Below are 16,319 nucleotides of genomic sequence, written 5' to 3' on the forward strand. Positions count from 1 at the left end.
AAATCTGGGACCTGGCTCAGATTTTTTTTTTTGTGAGACAGAGTCTTGCTCTGTCGCACAGGCTGGAGTGCAGTGGCTGGATCTCAGCTCACTGCAAACTCCGCCTCCCGGGTTTACACCATTCTCCTGCCTCAGCCTCCCGAGTAGCTGGGACTACAGGCGCCTGCCACCTTACCCGGATAGTTTTTTGTATTTTTAAGTAGAGACGGGATTTCACCATGTTAGCCAGGATGGTCTCGATCTCCTGACCTCGTGATCCGCCCGTCTCGGCCTCCCAAAGTGCTCAGATTACAGGCTTGAGCCACTGCGCCTGGCCTTTTGTTTTGTTTTTTTTAGACGGAGTCTTGCTCTATCTCCAGGCTGGATTGCAGTGGCACGATCTTGGCTCACCACAACCTCCAACTCCCAGGTTCAAGCGATTCTCCTGCCTCAGCCTCCCGAGTAGCTGAGATTACAGGCATGTGCCACCATGCCTGGCTAATTTTGTATTTTTAGTACAGACAGGGTTTCTCCATGTTTGTCAGGCTGGTGTCGAACTCCCAACCTCAGGTGATCTGCCCACCTCGGCCTCCCAAAGTACTGGGATTACAGACGGGAGCCACTGTGCCCAGCCTATAACTACATTTTTAAAACGACTTGGGCATGTTCTAGAGCCTTCCTTGCGCCTTCTGTAAGATAGAGAGAAAGTCCTTCACCCACAGAGTTACCGTAAAGTATAAATGAGACTATTTGTGCTCATTTGAGCCATTTCTCAGCCAGCCTGAACCTCTCCCCGGCACCAGCTTCATGTCTCCACTTGGACATATCAAACCAAAGGCTTGGATCTAACCTACAAAACTGCTCCCTCTCCATCCTCTCCATCCTTCCAGGGGTTCACTCAGGTCACAAATTTTGACTTGCCTCTTTCCCTCGTATCCCACTTCCAATCCATCTGCTCCACCTTCAGAATATACCCTCTGAGGATGGGCGCGGTGGCTCACGCCTGTAATCGCAGCACTTTGGGAGGCCGAGGTGGGCAGATCACCTGAGGATGGGAGTTCGAGATCAGCCTGACCAACATGGAGAAACCCAGTCTCTACTAAAAATACAAAATTAGCCGGGCGTGGTGGCACATGCCTGTAATCCCAGCTACTCGGGAGGCTGAGGCAGGAGAATTGCCTGAACTTGGGAGGTGGAGGTTGCGGTGAGCCGAGATCACACCATTGCACTCCTGCCTGGGCAACAAGAGCGAAACTCTGTCTCAAAAAAAACAAAAAACAAAACCTGGCTGGGTGCAGTGGCTCATGCCACACTTTGGGAGGCTGAGGCAGGCAAATCATTTGAGGTCAGGAGTTCAAGACCAGCCTGACCCACATGGTGAAACCCTGTTTCTACTGGAAAAAAAAATCAAAAATTAGCCTGGCATGGTGGCGCATGCCTGTAATCCCAGCTACTTGGGAGGCTGAGGTAGGAGAATCAATTGAATCTAGGAGGCGGAGGTTGCAGTGAGTCGAGATCATGCTACTGCACTCCAGCCTGGATGACAGAGTGACACTCCATTTAAAAAAAAAAAAAAAGACCAGAGTTGGAATTATTCCCAGCTCCCAACCTATCTTCCTAGCCCAATTCTGGAAACTCTTTATCTTGCCCTCCATTTGGTCTGGCAGTGGGGGTGGAACTGAATGGAGCTCAGAAATCTCCCAAGGTTGGCCGGCCACCATGGCTCACACCTGTAATCCCAGCGCTTTGGGAGACTGAGGAAGGAGGATCATTTGAGCCCAGGAGTTTGAGACCAGTCTAGGCAACATAGCAAGCTATGGAAAAACAAAAAACAAAAAACAAAAAAACAAAAATTAGCTGGGTGTGATGGCTCAGGCCTGTTAGTCCCAGCCACTTGGAAGGCTGAGGTGGGAGGATTGCTTGAGCCCAGGCGTTCCAGGCTGCAGTGAGCTATGATTTCACCACTGCACTCCAATCTGGGCAACAGAAAGAGACCCCGTCTCTAAAAATAAATAAATAGGCCGGCACGATGGCTCACGTCTGTAATCCTAACACTTTGGGAGGCCGAGGTGGGCAGACCACGTGAGGTCAGGAGTTCGAGACCAGTCTGGCCAACATGGTGAAACACTGTCCCTACTAAAAATACAAAAATTAGGCCGAGACGGGCAGATCACGAGGTCAAGAGATCGAGACCATCCTGGCTAACACGGTGAAACCCCGTCTCTACTAAAAAATACCAAAAAAACCTAGCCGGGCGAGGTGGCGGGCGCCTGTAGTCCCAGCTGCTCGGGAGGCTGAGGCAGGAGAATGGCATAAACCCGGGAGGCGGAGCTTGCAGTGAGCTGAGATCCGGCCACTGCACTCTAGCCTGGGCAACAGAGTGAGACTCCGTCTCAAAAAAAAAAAAAAAAAAAAAAAAAAAATTAGCTGGAAATTGCTTGAACCCAGGAGAGGGAGGTTGCAGTGAGCAGAGATCGTGCCACTGCACTCCAGCCTGGGCAACAGAAGGAGACTTCTTCTCAAAATAAATAAATAAATATAAATAAAAGAAGTTGCCCAAGATGGGGGTACAGGGAGCCTCTGGAAAGGCCAGGGACACACAAAACTTCACCCACACCTCAAGGATAGGTCCATCCTCCGCTGCCTGGCACCTGCTGACTTTCCAGGGCTCATTCCACCACGCATTCTGTGCCCATCTTCTCCATGATGAAGGGAGCGCCCAGAGAAGGCTCCCTGCCTTGCTCCTTGTGCACTGGAGGCACATCCTCAGTGCATCACACTGCACCTGACAGGTAAGGGCATATAAGGTGCGTGCTATGAGTTTGGGGCATAAATGGAATGAAGACGTGCACCGAGCAATGAAATGAACAGCAGGGTTGTGCATCCTATACCGAGTGAGCTCTAGGAAAACACGGGCTGGGGGCGCCTGGTGGGCAGTGACTGTTTGGCGTTGCCCTGACCTGTCCAGGAGCCTGAGGCAGGGCACTGGGCCTGAGGTAAAGGGAAGCTGAGCACTGGGGCGAAGCAGAGCCTTCAGGATGGTGAGGCTGGGGGCCCAACCGAGGCGGTGGGCGCAATACATGGAAGACACAGAGAGGGGGACAGACAAGGCACAGGCAAGCCCAACTGTGTCTGACGCTGGGATGCTGGAGATGCTAGGCGTACAAAATGTGGAGTCCCAGATACGCAGGAGAACACTGGGTGCCCTAGGTATAGAGCACCCTGGGCGTGCGGGTTCTCTAGCACAGGGTGCACAGAAGGTGGGGCGTCCGGGTGCAGGGTTCACAGAACATGGGGTACTCGAGGCGCGTGGCACCGTGGGCGTGGAGGTCCCGTGGGACGGAATGCACAGAGCGTGGGATGCCTCAGGCGCGGGGCTCATGGGGATCCCAAGGAGCAAGGTGGGAGGCTGGAAGCGAGGAGCGCGCTAGGAGCAGGGTGTCCGAAGCGCGGGTACCGACCCGGGCAGCGCGGGGAACGCGGCGCGCAGGCGAGTCTGCGTGCGCGCGCGGACGCCTTGGTTCCCGGAGCCCAGTTGCTGGCGCGGCCTCCACTGCGGCTGCGCAGCCGAAGGTCTGAGGGGTGCCAGGGCTCTTTACGCGCCCCCCAGTCTCCTCGCACTCTTTGCCTGCTGAGCACGCCGCTCACAAGTCCAGGAGACATGGATCAGATGGAGGCTGGAGAACCGATCCCAACTGAGACCAGGGGGTTTTAGAGGGTCTAGAAAGGGGTGAGGGGTTGGGGTGAGGGGGTTCCGACTGGGGTTTCCCAAACTGAGCTGAGGGTGCCTTAAAGAATGTTGTTGCTTTCCTTCATGTAAGTAAAGGCCACTCCTTTTCGCAGCCTCTGGAGAATGCAAGTTAAAACCACCTCCTCGGCTTGCTCTGTAGGGGGAGGTGCATGGGCTGCTCAGGGCTGGAGGGTGCGGTGGGGGCAGAAGGCCTGGAGCAAGAGAACAAGGAGGTGACCAGCTTTTTCTGAGCGTCAAGTTCTGGTCCCTTTTCGGTACCGCTGGGTTTATAGAAATCTGGCTGCCTGGAGTGTCCAGCATCTCAAGGCCTTTATGGGTCTTACTTGGTGTTGTCAGTATCTCAAAGTGGGAAATCGAGGCATAGAGAGATGGGATGCCCTCCTCCATACCCAATGAATCTGCAGTCAACCACAGATGGATGAGATCCTTTTTGCACTCACCAACTCCTACTTTATACCTCTTTGGTCCCCCAGGTCCAGGTGTCCAGCCTGGCCACCCAGATTCAAGGCTGGACTGCTCTGCAGCCATGAAATCCTGGGCATGAAGGAGGAATGAAAGTAACCCATCCCTCCACTCTGAAGTTCTCTGGGGTCACATTTGCCTAGGTTCTGGCTTTTAAGAATCCCTTCCCAGTACTGAAAAGACAGCTGTCCACAGAAGGCGGTGGAGGGTGACAGGCTGCCACAGCAGTGGCACGTAGTCACCCGGCCAGCCTGGAAGTCTGGTGTCCCTGCCCTTCCTCCAGTTTAGCCACAGGGACATGCTTCTAGGAAAGAGTTCTTAGAGCCCAAGTTCATTCCTGTGCAGATTATTCAACTCAGGCTTTCTTAGATACTCATTTTTTCCCATCCAGATACGCCTCAAGTTTTGTGGATTTACCACTCCTACTCAGGAATCCTTTTCTCGTTCCTCATTCACTCTGCAAAGTGCCTGGTTAGCAATGCACTCTCTTCCCTGGACTGGCGGTTTCCCCCATCCCCATCCTCAGCCAGTCCCCCTCCTCTAAAACTCAGATCAGGATTTGTCTGCCCTGCTGCTAAGATGCAGGCCAGCTTTGAACTTTGAGCTGTCTGCCTTAACATTTAGGCCTCACTTGAATGGATTCCTTTCCCTGAGGATCCAAGCCCGGGTTTTGCTCCTCCCCAGCCATCAGTCTTCCCGTTGCACCCATCTTTCATAAAATGGAGCCAGCAGCCCCGCTTTAGGGACACCCCCTCCCCCCTGTTCCCTCCACTCCAGGAGTCTGCACCCCACTTCCATTTCCCTCCAGCCCCCACCCTGCATAAAGTTGCGTGATCTGCCGAAGTGTCTATTTTTGGCTTGGGGCCCGGTTTTACAGCCCCGGCTATAGGTCTTGGCAGTCATAACTTTGGCTCTCCGGAGAGCAAAGCCGGGTCCAACAGCCTTCCCCACCCCAGAGAGGGGGTCCCGGGGCTCCCTCTGCAGCCTCAATCCGAAACCTGCTCCTCACCTCACTTGGTCTGATGCCTGGGAACCCAAGCCTGCTTCTTGCCCTACTTCTCTAAGTCCACCAGCTGCAATGGAGTTGTTAGATGGTGAAAATCCATGCCGGGTTTTTACTCTTTCAGAGAACATAAAATTCAATTTTTCTCCCGCACCCCCTCCCCAAAAGCAAGACTTTGAGGCGTTTATAGATACAAACCTCCCCCTAACGCTTCCCTCCGCCCCTCCTGCCCGGTCAGCTCCAAGCCCCTGTCTCGGTGGCCCAGGATCTTCTGCTGAGGGTCTCATCCCGTCCCGCGCGCTCCAGTCCTGGCTTTGTGTGCCTCCCTCGCCTTTTATTGTAGGTCTGGTCTCCCAGGGTACCGGCCTCATCGCATTCCCCTCGCAGCGCCTCTGGATCCAGAAACCGCTTTTACCTGTCCGCTCCGGTGCAGCCAGCGCGCCGAATCCCTTCGTACCCGAGTCCAGCCCTCCTTTTGCCCCTCCCCCTTACACGTCGCTGCCAGGAAGATGAGGGCAACCCAAGTCGCCTCAGACACTAAGCATCCCCCCTCCAGAACACCCTTCCCCTGCGAACCCAGGTCCCGGGAATTCCGGGCCGGGTCTTGCTTGTTTCCACTGCGTTAGGCCTGACGCATTACTCCGTCTCCCGAGAAAGAATCCGGCCCGAAATTTGCGTGCCCCGGGTGCATTTGGCCGTGTCGCATCTACCCCCGAACCACCCACCCCAACACCCGTTCCTCACATCTTTATCTAATCCAACTCGGGTTTTGCACAACCCTTCCAGATCTCCCCATTTGCGCCCTCCTTTCCCGGACTCGGCGCCTTTCCTTTTACTTCGCTGGAAAATCCTCTCCGGGTCTTCCTTACGTCTGTCTCCCTTCCCCCACTCCCCGCTCCAACGCGGGGCTCCAGCACGTCGCCTTCCTTCTCCCTGCTTTTCCAGAGAGAAGGCGAGAGGAGGCGAAGGGAAGGAAAGTCCAGCCCGGGTTTTCGGGCCGGCTCCTGGGGTGCTCAGGCGGGTTGCGGCGGCCAGTCCCGGGCGGCGACTCCGGGCCGGGTTTTTTGCGCGCCCGCCGCCCCCCTCCCGGAGCGGGTGCGCCGGGGAGCGGGGCGAGCAGGCGGCTTGTCATTGCTGGTGCCCGGCGCCGGCTCGGTCCGCGCGTCCTGCGGTGCCCACGGGCCCGGCCCGGCGCCCCCCCTCCGGCCGCAGCGGGGGCGCGACGCCGCGGCACCCGCCTCCAGCCGCGCCGCCCCCCCTCCGCCAGCTCCGCGCCGCCCACCCCCAACCCGAGCCCCCCGCGGCCACTGCGGGGAGCCCGAGCCGTCGGCGCGGGAGCTGTCGGCGCTGCGGCGCCCCCGCCCCGCCGTCTGCCGAGGAGGCCCCGGCTGATGGGGCCGCGCGGGCCCCGGAGCGGCGCCGCCGGGCGGCGGGGGCCTGCAGGGGCGCCCCGGCTGCCCCGTTAACCCCTCGGCCATCGCCGCCGTCGGAGGGGGCTGGGAAGTCGCCTGGGCGCACACGTGCCGCCTCCGTCGGGGCCGCGGAGCTGCGGGGGAGATGCGGGCCGCTGCCGGCGCCGCCTCGGGGCGCTCCGCCTCGCCCCAGCCCCCGGCGCTCTGACGCCGCCCCCGCCCCACCGCCTCGCTCCCCGGGAGGGGCGCAGACCCGATCGCCCCCAGTCCCGAGCCTCCGCCGCCGCGAGGGGGCCGCCTTTGGTTCCGTGTAATCCGCCTCTTTTTTTTTCTTTTCTTTTTTTTTTTTTTTTTAATTTTTGGTCGGTGGCGGCGGTGCTGGGCTAGGGGAAGGAAGGGACACGGAGGCCGCCCTCGCCCCGCCACCTCCTATCCGCTTCCCCTCAGCCCCGGCTCCGGGAGATGTGCCGGGCGGGGGGCCCGGGTTCGCGGAGCCGCAGAAGAGACACGCTGGGCCGACCCCAGAGCGGCGCTGGACAGGTGAGTGTCTGCGGGCCCAGGGCGAGGGGCGACGCCGCACCTGGGCCAGGTGTGCGGGGCGCGCGGAAGAGGGGAGGCGGGAAGGATGGGAGCTGGGGCCTGTCCTGGCCGCGAGGGGGGAGGGGACGCTGGAGCCGCGCGGGGCACTGCACCTGAGCGGGAGGGGCGTCGGGGGCAGCCCGCACCTCACCCCCACTGGCTAGGGGCCCGGGAGGGGCGGCCCCCACGGAGCGCCCGGGGCGCGGGGGTGCGGACGGGTGGCCGCAGGGTGCCTGGCGGGGGGAGGGGACCGCGAGTGTGCCCGCGCGTGGTTGCGTGTGCCCGCGCGCGCGCCAGCCTTTGTGGGGAAGCGGCGCGGCGGTGCCTGCGTGTCCCCGGTGCGTGTGCGCGCGGGTGCTTGGCGCTCTGTTTGTGTAGGTGTCTGGGTGTGAGCGGAGGGGGTGCGTGTGCGCGCCGCGCGCCGGTCCCGGGCCTCGGAGGAGCCGTGGCTGGCACCACAAGATGCTGGGCGAGGGGGTTGTTTTTCTCTGGGAGGCAGTGGCGCGGGGGATGGGGAGGGGTCTGTCTGGGTGTCGAGCTGGCCGCAGTCCGGGGGGCGCCGCTGTCAGGAGGAGGGGGTGCAGCCAGGCAGCACCTTCTCTCCGTGGTGCCGGGTTAAAGCACGGGAGGCCGGCAGGTTTGATCCACCGGGATTATTCGTGCTTTGAGGACAACTCCCCACCCCCACCCCAGGTGCGCATTTGATTGAGCTACCAAGGTTCAGTTGTCATCCTCCCATATGATGGTCCTGGGACCCGAGTCCAGGCCTGAAGTGGTGGGTTGGGGAGTGCTGTGTTTGTTCCAGCCGTGTCCAAAAAGTGCCCTCCCAGGTATCTCTCCAGTGCACCCCTGGCCCCCATCTGAAGACAGCCGCTGGCTACACACACCCCTGTCACTACACTTGGAGTCCGGGTCCTCACACTGCCCCATCCCTGGCCAGCATCTCACTGTACCTGCCTGGACCCTTTCCTCCTGTTGCAGCCCCCATCCACCTCCACCCATGGCAGCCGCGTGGGTGTCTCTATTCCCAGTTCCAGGCAGGGCCCCCCTTTCTGCCTGGCTTCCACCGGACTCAGAGCTGGGGTCTGTCTTCCTACATCCAACAGCCCAACGTGTGTGCCTGGGGGCAGGAGGGGGAGGGGTTCAAAATGGCTGCCAAGATGGCTGGCTGTCTCTCTCTCTCTCTCTCTCTCTCTCTCTCTCTCTCTCTTTCTCTCTCCTCTGCCTTTATATCTCTCTCTCTCCTCCTCTCTCTGCTTGCCTGGCTCCCTTAGCCTGGTATGGAGTCACCGCTTAGAGGAAGTTGGACCTTGGGGGGCACACCTGAGGGTGAATGTCTATTCCGGACCGTTGACCTCCGTGCTGTTTGGGGACAGGCTATTGGTTTCTGCTTCTCTTTCCAACACCCCAAGGGCTGGCATGAGTCTAACCTGACCCCAGACCCCACTCCTTCACCCTGGCTCGCAGCCTGGAAGCTCCTTGCCCTCCACCTGTTCTCCAGGGCCTGGACCCCTGAATTGATCACCCCCGCGGAGGGTCCACACCCCTCATTCTCTTCTCTAATCTGCCCCACGGCCTGGGGGGCAGGGGACTCTGCGTGGGCCCCTGTCAGGCCCCAGCTTTGGGGGGCAGGTGACTTCTTCCTCCCTGCTCCCCTCCCACTAATGCCAAATTTATTACTTAAAAGTAGGATGAAAACAGGGAGAATAAGAGAAGGATTCCAACCTTCATTATCATATCGAGAAAATTATCCGTGATTTTCCTAACTAGCAATTTGCCTGCCATGCCGTTCAGAACTGACTTGCCCATTAATTACAGAGATGAAAAATCATCTGGAATTCGGAAAAGGGAACTAATTCCATGGCTGGCAGCGATCGCACCCGTGTACACGGAGCCACATACTCGTGCAACATACGTGTGCACTCACATGTGGGTGCCGGCCCTCCTGCTGGTCTTGCCACCATCTTCCTCCCTAGCTTGGTGACCTCCCACATGGCCTCGCTCAGTCCACCCTGTGTGTGTAGCACCTGCCCTGGGACGCCCCTCCAGGCGCTCGCTCTCTCTCCAAGGGGCACCCGTCTCAATCCCCACTTCTGGGGGGCTTGCGTACCCGGTGATCACCCATGCTGATGCCTGCTCTTGGGGGTGTAGCTGGCGTGCAGGGTTGGGGAGGATGGGGAGCTGGGGACCAGCACACCTGGGCTGTGGAGCCTACAGGGAGGGAGGGGAAGGCAGGGACTTGAAGCCCAGCTTCTATTCCCAGCCTGCCCAGGGGAGCCCTTTCTCCTGGGGGACCTAGGAGGACCCTGTGGACACATTGGGGAGGAGCCTACAGGCGCCTCAGCTCCTCGGGAGTGTGTTTGCATCCAGCGGTTTGGGCTCCTGGCTGGTGGCGTCTCCACCTGCATGCGAGGCTGCGTGATGCGTGTGTCTCGGGGCGTCTGTGTCCTCCCTACCCTGCCAGGCTGGTGGCAGAACGTGTGTTGCTTCAGCCCCAGTGCAGGCATCTCGGTGGGGAGGGTGGCAGCGGGTACCCCTCAAGAGGAACCAGAGGAGTGGGAGCAGTGCCATCCCTGCCAGAGCATCGTCTTTGCCCTCCACCCCCTCCTGCCTCCCCGGCGAGACGTGTGGCCAAGGACACACAAGGCTCTGGTTTCTGTGTGGGTTCTTCTCACGGATCTGATTTCCAGATGCCAGACGCTTCCCCTCCTCCAGCCCCTCCATGGGGAGGCAGGGGGAGGGACTCCCAAGGTGGGGGTTCCCTGGGTCTGAAACCCTGACCCCAGTGACCCTGGAGGTGCTGTGGCAAGACAGACAGCTCCTCCCAGGCTGGGTTTGGGGCAGAGTGGTTGCTATTGGGCACCCTGGTGGAAGGGAAGAGACGGGTCCTAGAGTGAGGCGGGAGGCCAAGTAGAAACATGGAGGGGTCCCGGTGTCCCCAGAATCCAGATGTCTGTCTGTCTGCACCTGTGCATAGGTGTCATCTGCCTGTGTGGCCTGGATGGTGATCTAGCCAAGGGCGCATGTGGCCACGTGTCTATCAGGCTCATCCAGTGTTCATAAGGGTCCCTCGTGTGCTGGTGTTTGTGTTTTGCAGAGGGGGTGGTCATGCTGGGGGACTCGGGGCTGCAAGAAGGAGCAGCTGTCTGTGTGCACACATGGGACTGTCTGCATCTTGTGTGCACCTGCAGTTGTGTGCTCAGGACTCCTTTGAGTGAGGCTAGGTGCACCTCGTCATGCAGTTTGCACACACTTGCCAAGTGCTTTCCCCACCCAGCACCATACGGGTGGCGCCATGGAGGGTGGTGGCCACGTCCTGTCCTTGTGGAGCTCACGTTCTAGCAACACATATGGGGTTTCCATCAAAGCTCTCCTATCGGCTGGGCATGGTGGCTCATACCTGTAATCCCAGCACTTTGGGAGACTGAGGCGGGTGAATCACCTGAGGTCAGGAGTTTGAGACCAGCCTGGCCAACATGGTGAAACCCTGTCTCTACTACAAGTACAAAAATTTAGCCAGGTGTGGTTGTGCGCATCTGTAATCCCAGCTACCAGGGAGGCTGAGGCGGAAGGATCGCTTGAATCCAGGAGGCGGAGGTTGCAGCGAGCTGAGATTGCACCACTGCACTCCAGCGTGGGTGACAGAGCGAGACTCAGTCTCAAAAAAAAAAAACAAAACCCCAAAACAATAAAGCAAAACTCTCCTGTCATGCGAGTTGGGGAGAAGGCATGTGTCTCCTTTTCAAGGGCAGCCCCAAATTCTGACTGCAGTAGTCCACGCAGGCTTGGGCTGTCCTGGGGTCTGGCCCTTCACTGCCTTTCTGGGCCACCTCCTCCCTCCTCATTGCTCCTCCAATGTGCTAAGCGTGATCCTACCCCAGGGCCTTTGCACTGGCTGTTCTTCCACCTAGGACCCTCCCCTAGATATTTGCGAGGCTTTTTCTCCCCCACCCTCTTGAAATATCACCTCCCCAGTAACGTTTACTCCTAGGCACCTTCTGCAAAGTCGCATCTTCCCACCCCCCTCCTGACGTGCAGTACAGCGGACGGCTTTTCACGTAGTCTGTAATTTCCTGATGTTCTGTGCTTGTTTGTTTACTGTCTGTGTCTGTGAGGAGGATCCAAGTGTGCGAGGATGTTGTGATTTGCTTTGCTTTGGGAATCCCAGGTGTCAGCAGTCATCGCTGGCCCACAGTGTGTGTTCAGGAAGTCTTACCTGGCCCGGGTGTGGTGGCTCACACCTGTAATCTCAGCACTTGGGAAGCTGAGGTGGGAGGATTGCTTGAGGCCAAGAATTTGAGATCAGCCTGGGCAACACAGCAAGACTCGTCTCCAAAAAATTTTTTTTAAATAGCTGGGCGTCGTGAATATGCTCCTGTAGTCTTAGCTGCTCAGGAGGCCGAGGTGGGAGGATCGCTTGAGTCCAGAAGTTTGAGGCTGCAGTGAGCTATGATTGCACAAGTGCACTCCAGCCTGGGTGATGGAGCAGGATCCTGACTCAAAAAAAAAAAAAAAAAAAAGCCCCTGCCTTCCCTGCCTCCTGTTCCAAAATTGGGGAGAAGATAAAAAATCAATGAACAGATGCCGAGGCCAAAAATAGCCTTGCCCCCCCCCCCAAAAAAAAATACTCAGAATAGCCAGTGCCCCTCCCTCAGAGGCTAAAAATACCCTGCAGGTCACAAATGATCAGGCCAGGAAGCCAGGTAGATTGTCCTTCCGGTCCCTTAAGGAGGTGAGGGGCCTGGGGCTGGCTTTCCCAGACAGGATTTCCCAGACGATTTCCATTACTCCTGACTTTGGCGCCACGCCATTCTCTGTGGGAGGCTGTCCTCTGTACTATAGGATGCTTGGAGGCCACCCTAGCCTCTGCCCGATAGATGTCAGTGACACCCCCGCCCCCACAGTTGTAACACCTCGGAAAGTCTCCAGACATTGCTAAACATACTAGGATCCGGGGCAGAATTGTCCTGGGTTGACAGTGATGGCTGTAGAGTAGAGGTTACGCCTAGTGGGGCAAGGCGGTTCACGCCTGTAATCCCAGCACTTTGGAAGGCTGAGGCAGGAGGATCGCTTCAGTCCAGGAGTTCGGGACTAGCCTGGGCGACAAAGTGAGACACCCCCCCCCCCCCACCCTGTCTTTACAGAATAAAAGATGAAAAAATTAGGCCAGGTGCAGTGGCTCACGCCAGTAATCCCAGCCTTTTGGGAGGCTGAGGCAGGCGGATCACAAGGTCAGGAGTTCGAGACCAGCCTGACCAACATGGTGAAACCCCGTGTCAACTAAAAATACAAAAATTAGTCGGGTGTGGTGGCGCGTGCCTGTAATCCTAGCTATTCAGGAGGCTGAGGCAGGAGAATCGCTTGAACCCGGGAGGTGGAGGTGGCCGTGAGCCAAGATCATGCCACTGCACTCCAGCCTGGGCGATAGAGAGAGACACTGTCTCAAACAAGAAATTTTTTAAATTAGTTGGGCATGGTGCTGCACGCCTGTCGTCCCAGCTACTTGGGAGGCTGAGGCAGGAGGATCACTTGAGCTTGGGAGGTAGAGGCTGCAGTGAGCCGTAATCGCACCACTGCATTCCAGCCTGGGCTATAAAGCAAGACCCTGTCTCAAAAAAAATGTGTACGTAAATAAAATAGAGTAGAGGTTGGCTGGGTGACTTTTCTGTAGAAAGCCAGATGGTAAATACTGAGAGCTTTGCGGGCCGCAGACCGGTTCTGTGGCCTGTCCCCTTTTTTCTTCTTCAGTCCTTTAAAAACGTAAACACCATTCTTAGCTTACCAGCTGTACAAATGCAGGCGGGGGCCTGACCATGGTTGGCCGACCCTGCCCCAGAGCGCCCCCCAGTGGCTTCTGGGAGTGAAGGCTGGGCAGAGGGGCGGCCCCATTCGGGGAGCAGTTGTGTGCTTAAAGTACAAGGAGTCCCGCACAGTCTGTTTCCGGCACCTCCCTGCTCTCACCTCCTCCCACTCTCCCCACCAGCTCACAACCCGCTTCCTCGAGGCAGCTGCCACCGTTATTCAAACATACAGGCACGGCCCAGCCCCAGGGCCTTTGCACGGACTGTGACCCTGCCTCGGACTCTCTTCTAACTCTCCTGAACTGAACACCTGCGTGCTCCTCCCTCAAATTCACAGGGCTTTGCTAAAATGTCATCTTCTCCAGGGGAGATGACCTTTCCTGATCATCCTATTTAAAATTGCAACAGCCAGGCAAGCGGCTCATGCCTGTAATCCCAGCACTTTGGAAGGCTGAGGTAGGTGGATCACCTGAGGTCAGGAGTTCGAGACTAGCCTGACCAATATGGTGAAGCCCTGTCTCTACTAAAAATACAAAAATAAGCTGAGTGTGGTCGTGGGTGCCTGTAGTCCCAGCTAATCAGGAGGCTGAGTCAGGAGAATCGCTTGAACCTGGGAGGTGGAGGTTGCAGTGAGCCAAGATCACGCCATTGCACTCCAGCCTGGGCGACAGAGCAAGACTCTGTCTCAAATAAATAAATACATAAAATAAAATAAAATTGCAACAGCCGGGCACAGTGACTGTAATCCCAGCACTTTGGGAGGATGAAGTGGGAGGATCGCTTGAGTTCGAGACCAGCCTGGGAAACATAACGAGGCCCCCATTTCTACAAAAAAAATTAAAAATTAGCTGGCACAGTGGCACACACCCTGTGATCCCAGCTACTTGGGAGGCCGAGGCAGGAGGATCCCTTGAGCTCAGAGACTGTGGTGAGCTATGATCGCGCCACTCCACCCTGGGCAACAGAGCGAGACCCTGTCTTTAAAAATACGATTAAAAAAAAAAAAACCACTCCCAAACCCACACACACTCGTAGCCACTTCTGCTGGCTTTATCTTCTTTTACAATACTGGTACGCTGGAGAATCGACTTTTTTGTACCCAGCCCCTCAGTGTCTGGCACATAGAAGATGCTCCAAAAAAGATGTGTGGAATTGCCGAAAATTATTTCTAACCCCCACAGCCACCCTGGGAGGCTCTCGTTCCCCAGCTCCCCCGTGGAGAGACACAATTGAGAGGAGTGACGTGGGTGTCCTGTCGTGCCGACATGACGGCGCACAGCCGGGATTTGAACCTGCAACTTGAGGGCGCTATGCCCGGGGCCTCTTCTCTCCTGCCCTGCCAGGCACCATGCCCCCGTCTCCTGGTCTCTTCAGTCCCCACCCTGCCCCTTAACAGCCAGCTTCTGATGCGGCAGGGGGATCCCGCCTCTGTGCCCTCTGCTCGGGCCCTCGCTTCTTTTTTTTTTCTTGAGACCGAGTCTCTCTCTGTCGCCCAGGCTGGAGTACAGTGGTGTGATATCCGCTCACTGCAAGCTCCACCTCCTGGGTTCACACCATTCTCCTGCCTCAGCCTCCCGAGTAGCTGGGACTACAGACGCCCGCCACCATGCCCGGCTAATTTTTTGTGGTTTTTTAGTAGAGATGGGGTTTCACCGTGTTAGCCAGGATGGTCTCGATCTCCTGACCTCATGATCCGCCTATCTCGGCCTCCCAAAGTGCTGGGATTACAGGCGTGAGCCACCGCACCTGGCCTCAGGCCCTGGCTTCTAGAACTCTTTCCAGCTCTGCTCTGCTGAGCTAAGAGTGCAAAGCTTGGGGCTGGACAGTGAACGCTTTGGAGTAGAAACAGACCACAGGCCACTGTGGTGCGGACCTGCCATGATGGTGAGCGCAGCAGAGGTGCAAATCAGGAAAGGCTTCCCGGAGGAGGGGGTTTTCCAGCTGCAACCTGGAGGGGGAGGATGGGTAGGGTGGAGGGGAAGGAGCATCTGTGAGAGACAGGGGCTGCCCTGAGCTCAGAGAGAAGGTGGTGGCTCAAAGAGGAGGAAGGAGAAATGTTTCACAACTGCACATGGAGAGAGGCTGGAGGCTGCTCGCTGGCCTTGTGACCGTGAGTCTGTGTTTGGTTTGTCCATGGGGCTGCCAGGGCCTGTGACGGGGGTGGGGATAGGGAGAAGGGGGTTGGGTCAGGATCCAGATGGCAGGGTGAGCATGTTTAGCATGAGCTCCCTCTAGCTGCTACATGGGCGAGAACCACAGTTGGCAGGAAGGGAGGCCAGGAGGCCAAGAGGCAACCAGCTCTGTTGGAAGCTTCAGGTTTCTGGCTTTGACAGCCCTGTAGACAAAAGGCAAGGGAGAGGTGGGGTAGAGACTACCCTCCACTCCTAGCAACTTCCCCACACACAGTCTGATCTCCACCTCTGTGGCCAGAAGATGCCTGTGAACACCCGAGCCAGATCCCATCCCTCCTTTGTTCAGGATTCCCAACACATCTCTAGAAAGCCAAAGTCCTCCCTGAGGTCCACAAGGCCCTGCATGGCCTCTGTGACCCCGGCCGCCCTCACCTGCTTCCACTCTTCCCCTTGTTTACAGAGCCCCAGCCACATCTCAGTGCATTCCTACCCCAGGACCTTTGCACATGCAAAAGAATGCCCAGAATGCCCTCTGCCCAGAATGCTCCTTTCACCTCCTCAAGACCTCTGCTGAAATGTCACTTTTTACGGGAGGCATTTCCTGGCCACTCTGTCTACAGTTGCACCTACACATATACCCACTCTCAGGCACACCTTCCTCCGTTGCACTTGTGACCAGTTGGGAACTCGGTAGACATCCGCTGAATGGGTGACCTGCTTTTTGGGTCTATTTCATCTTCATTCTTTTTTTTTTTTTTTTTTTTTTTTTGAGACAGTGTCTTGCTCTGTCGCCCAGGCTGCAGTGCAGTGGTGCAATCTCGGCTCACTGCAAGCTCCGCCTCCCGGGTTCACGCCATTCTCCTGTCTCAGCCTCCCGAGTAGCTGGGACTACAGGCGCCCGCCACCGCGCCTGGCTAATTTTTTTGTATTTTTAGTAGAGACGGGGTTTCACCGTATTAGCCAGGATGGTCTCGATCTTCTGCCCTGGTGATCCACCCACCTCGGCCTCCCAAAGTACTGGGATTACAGGTGTGAGCCACCGTGCCCAGCCTTCATTCATTAAACAAATCAACAAGCATCCACTCCTTGCCCAGGGCTGGGCACGCAACAAGAGCCAGCCCAACCCACAGTGGTACTTTCCCCTCAGAGTCCCTCGATGGTGGGGAAGACAGACATTTAACAGCTGAGCCCAAGTCCAGT

At 57.4% G+C, this 16,319-nt stretch overlaps 1 protein-coding gene across 3 annotated transcripts in view; it reads left to right on the forward strand.

The window, feature by feature from the left end:
- The first annotated feature begins 6,947 nt into the window (after positions 1 to 6,947).
- Positions 6,948 to 16,319, forward strand: part of ADGRL1 (adhesion G protein-coupled receptor L1) — a 63,105-nt gene continuing 53,733 nt past the window's right edge. For all 3 annotated transcript variants that reach the window (XM_037992150.2, XM_037992148.2, XM_007996095.3), the window contains exon 1: positions 6,948 to 7,147. The gene's annotated coding sequence lies outside the window, so the exon portion shown is untranslated. The remainder of the gene's footprint in view (positions 7,148 to 16,319) is intronic.

The sequence above is a fragment of the Chlorocebus sabaeus genome, chromosome 6 (assembly GCF_047675955.1).
Source record: "Chlorocebus sabaeus isolate Y175 chromosome 6, mChlSab1.0.hap1, whole genome shotgun sequence".
Taxonomy (NCBI): Eukaryota; Metazoa; Chordata; class Mammalia; order Primates; family Cercopithecidae; genus Chlorocebus; species Chlorocebus sabaeus.